The sequence below is a fragment of the Rattus norvegicus genome, chromosome 7, assembly GCF_021556685.1.
Source record: "Rattus norvegicus strain SHRSP/BbbUtx chromosome 7, alternate assembly SHRSP_T2T, whole genome shotgun sequence".
Taxonomy (NCBI): Eukaryota; Metazoa; Chordata; class Mammalia; order Rodentia; family Muridae; genus Rattus; species Rattus norvegicus.
This window is the reverse complement of record NC_141540.1, coordinates 11,736,709-11,748,819: the sequence shown is the minus strand read 5'-3', so window position 1 is coordinate 11,748,819 and position 12,111 is coordinate 11,736,709. Positions and strand designations below refer to the sequence as shown.

The 12,111-nt window shown below is 43.0% G+C and overlaps 1 protein-coding gene and 1 pseudogene across 8 annotated transcripts in view; both read left to right on the top strand.

The window, feature by feature from the left end:
• Positions 1 to 12,111, top strand: part of LOC148004435 (endogenous retrovirus group K member 6 Env polyprotein-like) — a 48,495-nt gene that overhangs the window by 31,523 nt on the left and 4,861 nt on the right. For all 7 annotated transcript variants that reach the window (XM_087559577.1, XM_087559579.1, XM_087559573.1 and 4 more), the window contains one exon: positions 9,099 to 9,232. The gene's annotated coding sequence lies outside the window, so the exon portion shown is untranslated. The remainder of the gene's footprint in view (positions 1 to 9,098; positions 9,233 to 12,111) is intronic.
• LOC148004436 (igE-binding protein pseudogene) lies at positions 9,530 to 10,983 on the top strand (annotated as a pseudogene). Its single transcript, XR_015625027.1, has one exon. The product of XR_015625027.1 is annotated as an igE-binding protein pseudogene, transcript variant X2 (transcript).

Here is a 12,111-nt window from a genome sequence, read left to right as displayed (position 1 = left end):
TAGTAGAACAAAACAGCCATGTTCGAAAGTGATGTCTAATTGAGGGACAAACATGTCAAAGATTTGACAGAATGAGTCAGAGACAAGAAATGTCCAACTCTCATGAGAACAGACATGTAAGAGAAGCTACTTAAAAGCACAACTGAGGAAACAGTGGAGGGTTGATAAAGATCTTTTCCCAATAGAATGGTTGCTGTTTTATCCTATCGACAGGGTCCTTTACCTTACAGAAGCTTTGCAATTTTATGAGGTCCTCTTTGTTTATTGTTGGTTTTAGAGAATAAGCCATTGTTGGTCTTTTCAGGAAAATTTCCCCTGTGCCCACATGTTTCTGGCATGTCCTCACTTTCTCTTCTATTACTTTTAGTATATCTGGATTTATGTGGAAGTCCTTGATCCATTTGGACTTGAATTTTGTACAAGGAGATAAGAATGGATCAATCCATCCATCTATCTATCTATCTATCTATCTATCTATCTATCTATCTATCTATCTATCTATCTACCAAAACTAGACAAGATTGCATACTGACAGGAGCCAGATATAGATATTTTCTGAGAGGCACAGCCAGAGCATGTCAAATACAGAGGCGAATCCTAGCAGCAAACTATTGAATTGAGAATGGGATTCCCATTGGAGGAATTAGAGAAGGGATTGAAAGAGCTGAAGGGGCTTGCAAATTCATAAGAACAACAATGTCAACCAACAAGAGCTCCCAGGGACAGAACCACTACCCAAAGACATGGACTGATCCAGGGCTCCAGCTGCATATGTAGCAAAGGATGGCCTTGTTAGGCACCAATGGAAGGAGAAGCCCTTGGTCATGCCAAGGCTGAAACCACCTAGGGTAGGGGAATTTCGAGGGGAGGGGAAGGAAGTGGATGGAAGAAGAAGGGGAGGGGAATGGGAGAGGGAGCTTATGTCCTGGAAACCAGGAAAAGAAATAGCTTTGAAATGTAAATAAAAAATATCCAATAAAAGAAAAAAAATGAAGGTTTAAGCTTAAAAAGAAAAAGAAACCAGAAAATAAATGGATCGATTTGCATTCTTCTACATGCTGACTGCCAGTTGAACCAGCACTCTTTGTTGAAAATGCTGTCTTTTTTTCACTAGATGGTTTAAGCTCCTTTGTCAAAAGTGACCATAGGTGTGTGGGTTCATTTCTGGATCTTCAATTGTATTCCAATGACCTACCTGTCTGTCTCTGTACCAATACAGTACAGTTTTTTTTATCACTATTGCTCTGTAATATAGCTTGAGGTAACGGATGGTAATTTTCCCAGTCGAGGATATATTTTGCTATCCTGGGATTATTGTTATTCCAAATAAATTTTAGAATTGCTCTTTCTAATGGTATGATGAAATGAGTAGGAATTTTGATGGGGATTCCATACATCCAATATATACAAAGAACTCAGGAGGTTATACTCCGGAGACTCAAATAACCCTATTAGAAATGGGGGACACAAAGATGATACATGGACTGACCCAGGGCTACAACTGCATATGTAGCAGAGAATAGCCTTGTTGGGCACTAGTGGAAGGGGAAGCCCTTGGTTCTGCCGATGTTGTATCCCCAGTGTAGGGGAATGTCTGGCGGGGTGGTAAGGGAGTGGATGGGGGAACACCCTTATGGGGAAGGGGAGGGATTAGGAGGCTTATGCACAGGAAACTAGGAAAGGGAATAATATTTGAAATGTAAATAAAGAAACATCCAATTAAAAATGGGGGACAGAGCTCAAAACTGAATTGTTGACTAAAGAATATCGAATGGCTGTGAAGCACCTAAAGAAATATTAAACATCCTTAGTCATCTGGGAAATGCAAAGCAAAATGACCCTGAGATTCCACTTCATATCAGTCAGAATGGCTAAGACCAAAAACTCAGGTGACAGTAGGTGCTGGCAATGATATGGAGAATGAGGAACACTCCTCCATTTTTCATGGGATTGAAACCTAATACAACCACTCTAGAAATCAGTTTGGAGGTTCCCCAGAAAATTGGACATAGTATTGCCTGAGGATTCAGCTATACTACTCCTGGGCATATACCCAAAAGATGCTCCAACATACAACAAAGACACATGCTCCACTGTGTTCATAGTAGACTTATATATAATAGCCAGAAGCTGGAAAGAACCGAGATGTCTTTCAGCAGAGGAATGGATACAGAAAATGTGGTACAGTTATACAATGGAGTACTACACAGCTTTAGAAACAATGACTTCTTGAAATTCTTAGGCAAATGCATGTAACTAAAAAATAGACAGTTTTACAGAGACAGACAGATAGACCAATGGAACAGAATTGAAGACCCAGAAATGAACCCACATACCTATGGGCACTTGATTTTTGACAAAGGAGCCAAAACCATCAAATGGAAAAAAGACAGCCTTTTCAGCAAATGGTGCTGGTTCAACTGGAGGTCAACATGCAGAAGAATGCAGATCAATCCATGCTTATCACCCTGTACAAATCTTAAGTCCAAGTGGATCAAGGACCTCCACATCAAACCAGGTACACTCAAACTAATAGAAGAAAAACTAGGGAAGCATCTGGAACACATGGACACTGGAAAAAATTTCCTGAACAAAACACCAATGGCTTATGCTCTAAGATCAAGAATCGACAAATGGGATCTCATGAAACTGCAAAGCTTCTGTAAGGCAAAGGACACTGTGGTTAGGACAAAACGGCAACCAACAGATTGGGAAAAGATATTTACCAATCCTACAACAGATAGAGGCCTTATATCCAAAATATACAAAGAACTCAAGAAGTTAGACCGCAGGGAGACAAATAACCCTATTAAAAAATGGGGTGCAGAGCTAAACAAAGAATTCACAGCTGAGGAATGCCGAATGGCTGAGAAACACCTAAAGAAATGTTCAACATCTTTAGTCATAAGGGAAATGCAAATCAAAACAACCCTGAGATTTCACCTCACACCAGTGAGAATGGCTAAGATCAAAAACTCAGGTGACAGCAGATGCTGGCGAGGATGCGGAGAAAGAGGAACACTCCTCCATTGTTGGTTGGATTGCAGACTGGTACAACCATTCTGGAAATCAGTCTGGAGGTTCCTCAGAAAATTGGACATTGAACTGCCTGAGGATCCAGCTATACCTCTCTTGGGCATATACCCAAAAGATGCCCCAACATATAAAAAAGTCACGTGCTCCACTATGCTCATCGCAGCCTTATTTATAATAGCCAGAAGCTGTAAAGAACCCAGATGCCCTTCAACAGAGGAATGGATACAGAAAATGTGGTACATCTACACAATGGAATATTACTCAGCTATCAAAACCAATGACTTTATGAAATTCGTAGGCAAATGGTCGGAACTGGAAAATATCATCCTGAGTGAGGTAACCCAATCACAGAAAAACACACATGGTATGCATTCATTGATAAGTGGCTATTAGCCCAAATGCTTGAATTACCCTAGACGCCTAGAACAAATGAAACTCAAGACGGATGATCAAAATGTGAATGCTTCACTCCTTCTTTAAAAGGGGAACAAGAATACCCTTGGCAGGGAATAGAGAGGCAAAGATTAAAACAGACACAGAAGGAACACCCATTCAGAGCCTGCCCCACATGTGGCCCATGCATATCCAGCCATCCAATTAGACAAGGTGGATGAAGCAAAGAAGTGCAGGCTGACAGGAGCCGGATGTAGATATCTCCCGAGAGACACAGCCAGAATACAGCAAACACAGAGGCGTATGCCAGCAACAAACCACTGAATTGAGAATAGGACCCCTGTTGAAGAAATCAGAGAAAGAACTGGAAGAGCTTGAAGGGGCTCGAGACCCCATATGTACAACAATGCCAAGCAACTAGAGCTTCCAGGGACTAAGCCACTACCTAAAGACTATACATGGACTGACGCTGGACTCTGACCTCATAGGTAGCAATGAATATCCTAGTAAGATCACCAGAGGAAGGGGAAGCCCTGGGTCCTGCTAAGACTGAACCCCCAGTGAACTAGATTGTTGGGGGGAGAGCAACAAGGGGGGAGGATGGGGAGGGGAACACCCATAAAAAGGGGAGGGGGGAGGGGGATGTTTGCCCGGAAACCGGGAAAGGGAATAACACTCGAAATGTATATAAGAAATACTCAAGTTAATAAAAAAAAATAACCAGTTTGAGGTAACCCAATCACAAAATTACGAAAGAGTACACATGATATGCCCTCACTGATAAGGGGATATTAGCCCAAGAGCTCAGAATGGACAAGTTACAATTCACAGACAACATGAAGCTTAAAAGAAGGAAGAACAAAGTTTGGATGCTTCAATCCATCTTAGAATGGGGAACACAATACTCACTAGAGGAAGTACAGAGACAAAGTGTGCTACAGAAACTGATGGAAAGACCATCCGGAGATAGCCCCACCTGGGGATCCATCACAAATACAGTCACCAAACCCTGACACTATTGCTGATACCAAGAAGTGCATGCTGACCGGAGCGTGATGTAGCTGTCTATTGAGAAGCTCTGCCAAGCCTGACAAATACAGAGGCTGATGTTTGCAGCCAACCATTAGACTGAGAACAGGGTCTCCAGTGGAGGTTTGCAACCCCATAGGAAGAACAACATCAACTTACCAGACCCTCCAGAGCTTCCAGGGACTAAACCACCAGCCAAATAGTATACATGGAGTGACCCATGGCTCCAGCTGCATATGTAGCAGAGGATGGCCTTATTGGGGCATTTCTGGGAGGAGAAGCCCTTGGTCTTGTGAAGGCTTGCCCAATACAGGGGAATGCCAGGGCAGGGAGGCGGGAGGGAGTAGATGGGTTTGTGGGTGGGGGAGCACTCTTATAGAAGCAGAGGGAGGGGGCAAGGAGAGAAATGGATGGCTCAAGCTCTGTATGTCCAATTGCTAAGAGTCTTAGCTCAGGACACCCGCACAAATTTTTAGTAGTTTCCATTGCCCTAAGTTCTTATATCATTCCAGAGACACCCTTATTACAGTTGAATCTCTCAGTACTCACTACCTTCCTTCCCACCCATCAAATTCCTCCTATTCCTATTCCTACTCTTCCCCCATCCAGTCTCCTTCCACCACCCTCCAAAAATATATTCTATCTCTCTTACTCAGTGAAATTCAACTATAATTCATTGGTGCTCCTTTTAAGTTACCTTTTGGGCCATTTCCTATAATAATTAAAGATTTCCAATGGAGGCATTTGGACACCCACCCAGCCACAAACTCTTCACCCTACAATTTGTTCTGCCTAGATGCACATGAGTAAAGTTGGAACAGAAATTGAGGAAATGACAACAAATGGCTGGTCTAGCTTGAGACTCATGCCATGAGAGGGAGCCTACGTCTGACACTTCAATGATATTCTGCTACACTTGCAGGCGGGAGCCTCGCATAACCATTATCAGAGAGGTGTTGCCCAGTGACAGATGAAAACAAATGGTAGAGACCCACAGATAAATATTAGGCAGAGCTTAAGAGGTCCGTGGAAGAAGAGAAGGAAGAATTATAAGAACCAGAAGGGTAAAGGATACCACAGAAAGCCAAAAGATTCAGATGCATAGAGGCCCAAAGAGACTGAACCAACAACCAGGTAGCAAGCATGGGACTAATCTATGTCCTTTGACTATAAGTAACAGTTGTACAGTTTCGCCTTCACATGAGACTCCTAACAGCAGGAAGAGGTGTTGTCTCTGACTCTGTTGCTTGCCTTTGAGGCATTTTTCCTTACTTGGAAACTCTTTTAGCTTCACTTAACTTTACTCTTTTAGCTTCAATAAGAGAAGATGCTCCTAGTCATAATGCTCCTAGTGCTTGATAGGCCAAGGAGGGTTGATATTTATAGGTGGGGTTCTCCTTTTCTGAAGAGAAAGGGAAGAGGAGTGGATTAGGGGGAATTCAAGAGGGTGAGGAAGGACTTGGAATTGAGGAGGGAGGGGAAACTGAGGTCAGGAAGTAAAGTAAATAAATTAAGTAATTAAAACCAAACCTATCATTGTTCCCATTGGCTAGACAATAAAATAAACATAAACAACCATAAACACAAAACTAAAAAGAAATCATGTTCCTAGTAGCATGAAAAGAAGATAAAATGCTTTAAAATAAATGTAACTGAGATGTTTTCATCTATTGAAAACTGTATACACTGAAGAATAAAAAGATACAAGTAAATATTATTCTTATTAATGACTGGAAGACATTATTTTAATAATGATTGCATTCAGTTCAAAATCCTATGAAAATTCTTACAGAAGTTTTCGCTGAAATAGGAACTTCAGTTATCATGGATGGCCCAAAGAGTACAAATCCAAAGACACCAAGCATCCTGATTTTAAACTATACTAGAAAGACACAGTGGTTAAAACATTCTGGTGCTTAACAAAATTAAAAACTCATAAATGAATTAATTTCTAAATAAGTCATTTTTTAGGATTTATTTTCATTTTTAATTCTGTATATTTAAGTTTCACTGTGAAGGCTTGTATACTAACTTGAAAAATAAAAAAGGAAGCATTTTTAAAACCTGAAAAAGGAGCTGAATACATATTTTCCAGGTAATGTGGAATCAAGGGCAGTGGGGTACATCTGCAATCCTAGCATTCAGGAGTCTGAATCAGATACCATATGCCTGGAGCACATAGCCTGAAAATGTTTTTATCAAGAAAAAGCAAAAAGCTGTGAGACTGTCTTATTTCCCACATAGAAAGGTGTTGGGTATCAGAGGAGAAACTGAAAATTGTGTATGCGCCATTGGGAATTTTAAAATGATACATATCTTACAAAAAATATTCTGACTGTTCCTCAGAAAACATAAAATCAGAGCTAACTAAGGTTGTCAGGGTCGATCAAGCAGGTAAGGGTATTTGACACCAAGCCTGATAACCGGATCCTACAGTATGGAAGGACAGAACTGACTCTAGTTGTTTGCAGACCCAGTACCAGTGTCCTGTGGAGTATGACACATACTCTTTCAAATATACATGTGAATTAGTAAATTACTCTGAAAATCATTTAAAAGACAGAGGTATCAGTGATGCACTAATCATATCACCATACAATAATGTTATGTATTCAAAATTCACAAGACTCAAGACATACCTGTATGCACATTACATCATCTTTCACAAGAATCAAAATGGTCAAACAAATTTAATGTTCTTTGAGAAGTTAGTGGATAAAAATGTGTCACATATATAGGCTTGGATATTATTCAGCATAAAACAATAAGGAAATATTCCCATACAACATGCCATAGATGAACTTGGAAGACACTATACAAACTCAATGATACTCTGCATTTCCACCACCATACAATAATGACAGTATTCAAACTTGGAGAGTAGAATGATGTCATTGGGTATGGATGAAGACTTGGAATGTGGAGCTGATTTTGAAAATTTATATTTTCCTTTATGACAGGTGCATAACTTATAGGGAGATACTGTATAAACCTTTGCTTATAGTTGACACCACTATGTTGTGCATTTACTTGTGTGAGGAGAGTGGATTTATTGCAGTTTACTAACTAAACATTTTTTAAAAGCACATAAAAAACTAAATGGAGAGAAGAAACTTTTTAATGGTAGTTGTTCATTACCTTAACTATGCTAATGGTTGAATGTATGGTACATGCAAAAGATAATATGGCTTTCTTAACTATGTGCAATTTTTAATATATCAATTATATTTCAATGCAGATGATAAAGGTAGAGAACTTTAAAAGTGAAAACATTGCAGTCCTTATAGAAGATATAAAATTATTGTACAAAAACCAGGACGGAGCCCCCAGTGAAGACATGGTCAATACTCTTCCACACCTAAGGCTCAGAGTCCTTTGTAAAAGAGTGGATAGAAAGACAGTAGGAGCCAAAGGATAAGGTACTTTGCTGTGAGATTAACAAAGATGATACCTGTAGAGAGAATTTTTTATGCATTGTGTGGAGGCATCGCCTGTCAATAAAAAACCTAATGCCAATGGAGGGAAGGAGGAATAGAATGTAGGAGACTGAGCAGATAGCCAGAATGAGAAAGAGCAAGAGAGAGAGAGAGAGAGAGAGAGAGAGAGAGAGAGAGAGACAGAGACAGAGACAGAGACAGAGACAAAGACAGAGAGAGACAGAGAGACAGAGAGAGACAGAGACAGAGACAGAGACAGACAGAGACAGAGAGACAGAGACAGAGAGACAGAGACAGAGAGACAGAGACAGAGAACAAGAGAGAGGGGAGTGGTAATTGATTCTGAGACAGAGTCAGGCATGGGAGATTTGCCCAGACTCTGAGGAAATGAGATACATGGAGGTAACAAACCAAAGCTTATGGCTCAGTCATTTATTAATAAATGATTAGTCTCAGAGTCATTATTCTAGGAGCATAATCATATAATAACCTTAAGGTAAAATTAAAACAATGGAAAACAAAAAGCAAGAGAAGCTGCAAGAACAATGACTAACATAACATGTCCTGGGCAGAGAAGAATCCCCTCTCACCTACTAAGCTAGGCAAGATTTCTTAGAACTTCTGCGCCTTTCCTATGTTTTCAATTGGTCAGATTTTATTTTTCTTCTGTGTGTCAATGTTTATTTACAAACTCTCTCTCTCTCTCTCTCTCTCTCTCTCTCTCTCTCTCTCTCTCTCTCTATCTATCTCATGGCTACGGAGGACAGGGTTTCTCTTTGTAGCCCTGGTGTCCTGGAACTCACTTTATAGATGAGGCTGATTCACTTGCCTCTGCTTCCCAACTTCTGGCAGTAAAGTGTGGTCCACCACTGTCAAACTCTAATATTTTATGTACTACTGAGCACCTGTATTCACACCTTGTGGAGGGCCGTCCTCACATTCTCCATTGTAAGATGGCGCCGATATCCGGCAGGATGCACCTAATAAAAGGGCAATACGCAAGCGCCTGGTAAATTCCTCACTCAGGGGGACACGTATGCTGTGGTACGTCATCTGGCACATCTGGCAGCGACCAGCCAGAGAGTGACACGTTCTAGGCGAGGATAGTTTCCTATATAAGGGATTGTCTTTCCCTCACTCGGGGTCTCTGTATTGTAAGCTTGTGCTCTCGCTCTCAAGATGCATTAAAGCTATTTTTTGCAGAAGGATCCTCTGTGTCCTGCGTCATTCTTGCTGGTGAGACGTAGCGTGGGACATTTGGTGCCAGAAACCCGGGAAAAAGACCTCATCAGCACCTCCGGAGACCCCTTGGTGACAAGGAGGATTCAGAACTGCAGGTAAAAAAAAAAATACATTCAGAGAGGCATGCCTTTCTTGGATTTTGGTCTGGGGTTGTCGCCGCCTTGGGAAGGATTTGTTGAGGCTATGGTATTTGTTCTCGGAGCCACCCTACTCTTTCTTATTATTATGTACTGTTTTCACCGTTTCCGTGCTAAAAGGACAGCAGCTGGAGGCACGTCTCAGTCTCTCCTAAATAAGTGAGCTTCGCGCCGCTCCCCTTTACTGTTGGGGAGCAGGGACACGATAGCACCGCCTGGGAAGTGCGCGTAAGACTCCCGTATATAAGAGAGCGGCGTGTCTGTTTCTACTCACGCCTTGTCAGATGGACGTAGATAAGCCGCTGGGCGTTCTTGGTCCCTCATGGGATCCTCACAGTCTGTGATCACGGCTCTGGAAACGATGCTAAAGCAGAGGGACATTAAAATTGGAGGAAGAACACTTAAAAACTTTGTGAAAGAAGTGGACAGGGTGGCTCCGTGGTTTGCCTGCTCAGGCTCGTTTACAATTGCCTCATGGGACAAACTTGGAAGGGACCTAGACAGAAAATTGGCGGAGAAAGATCTGCGTCTAGGAACAAAAGCCATATGGAAACTAGTCAAAAATTGCTTAGCAGATGAAGTGTGCAAGGCAGCAGTTGTAGGAGGGCAGACCACACTCGAGATATTTCGAGAAAGTATGTCAGAAACTGAACGTAGTGAGAGATTAGACGCGCGTAAGAAAAAGGACGTACTGAGAAAGAAAAAGAGCCCTCCCATTAAGTCTGCGGATAAGGGAGTGTTAAAGCTTTCAGATTCCTGCACTTCCCTCTCTACACAGCAACCGGGAGGGGGAGCCAGCATATACCCTGTGAAAGAGCTAGAAGCGCTGAACCTCGACAGTTCTGATAGCTCTGAGAATGGAATCTTAGATTCAGAGGAGGAGGCCGAGTTAGATGAGGAAGCAGCTAGATATGAGGAAGAGAAATATCACCCCGAGGAACAAAAGAAAGGTAATAAAAAGTTTCTGCCGCGGCAGTCGCCAACCGCACCCCCTCCGTATGAGGCGCGCTCTTGCGCATTCTCTTTAGTCCCCGATAGGGTGAGAAGAAAGCTGCGGATGACATTCCCGGTCTTTGAAACCCAGGAGGGTGAGCGGGTTCATGCCCCAGTCGAATATAACCAAATAAAAGAGCTGGCGGAGTCTGTCAGAAAGTACGGAGTTACAGCCAATTTCACCCTAACCATTCTTGAAAGGTTGGCCCTAAATTATTTGACACCCGCCGATTGGCAGATGATTGCAAAAGCGACCCTTGTGAACATGGGCCAATATATGGAATGGAAAGCGCTTTGGTATGAGGCGGCTCAAACACAGGCCAGAGCTAATGCCACGGCCTTAACGCCTGAGCAGCGAGAATGGACTTTTGAACTCTTGACAGGACAGGGTCGCTTCGCAGCAGACCAAGCTAATTACCATTGGGGCGCTTATAATCAAGTCTCCAGCTCGGCCATTAAGGCCTGGAAGGCACTCACTAGGAAAGGCGGGCTCGTATCATCCAGGGACCTCAGGAACCGTTCTCAGACTTCGTAGCCAGAATGACAGAAACTGCTGGACGAATATTTGGTGATGCGGAGCAAGCAGCACCGCTCATAGAACAGCTCGTTTACGAGCAAGCCACCTAGGAATGCCGGGCGGCTATAGCACCCAGAAAAAACAAAGGATTACAGGACTGGCTCAGGGTCTGCAGAGAACTCGGCGGGCCTCTTACTAACGCAGGCTTGGCGGCCGCCATTCTCCAGTCCCGGCAACGCCCCCTTAAAGGGACAGATACAAGATCATGTTTTCGATGTGGAAAAATGGGCCATTTAAAAAGAGACTGTAGGATAACCAAGGGAGACAGGAGGCCTGCAACTATCTGTGCCCGATGTGGCAAGGGCTACCATAGGCCTGACCAGTGCCGCTCAGTGAGGGATATTAATGGAAAACTACTCCCTCCCTTGGAAGCTCAGCCTAATGAGATGTCAAAAAACGGATCGTTGGGCCCCCGGTCCCAGGGCCCTCAAAGATATGGGAACCGCTTTCAGAAAGCCATGACCCTGACAGAGGAGACTCCCCAAGAGGTGACACAAAATTGGACCTGTGTGCCGCCTCCGACTTCTTTCTAATGCCCCAGATGGGCATTCAGCCAATTCCTGCTCAGACTGTGGGGCCTTTGCCCCCAGGAACCATAGGCCTTGTCCTTGGGAGAGGATCTCTCGCCCTACAAGGAATGATAGTCCATCCAGGCCTTGTTGAAGCTCAGCACTCTCTTGATATTCAGATTCTTTGTTCAAGTCCCGATGGGGTTTTTTCCATAAGTGAAGGAGATAGAATAGCACAGTTATTACTCCTTCCGTGCTCCCAAACCACAATACAGGATACCAAGGGGCCCATGGGGTCCACTGGTAATGATTTGGCATATTTGGTGGTTCATCTTAACAACCGCCCAAAATTGAGCTTAGAAATTAATGGAAAGAAATTTGAAGGCATTCTGGATACTGGGGCTGAAAAAAGTATAATTTCCTCAAAATGGTGGCCTCAATCATGGCCTACCATAAGATCTTCTCACTCGCTACAAGGCTTAGGCTACCAGTCGTGCCCTAAAATCAGCTCTGCCACTCTAACTTGGACGACTGTCGATGGCCGACAGGGACAATTTGTTCCCTATGTACTTCCCCTACCTTTTAATCTTTGGGGGAGAGATGTTATGTAGACCATGGGACTAACCTTATCTAACGAATACCCCCCACAAGTGGCCCACATGATGTCAAGGATGGGCTATAAGGAAGAGAAAGGCCTAGGGTGATTAGAACATGGCTGTCTCACGCCCATTGAACCAGTCGCAAACCCCCATAAACAA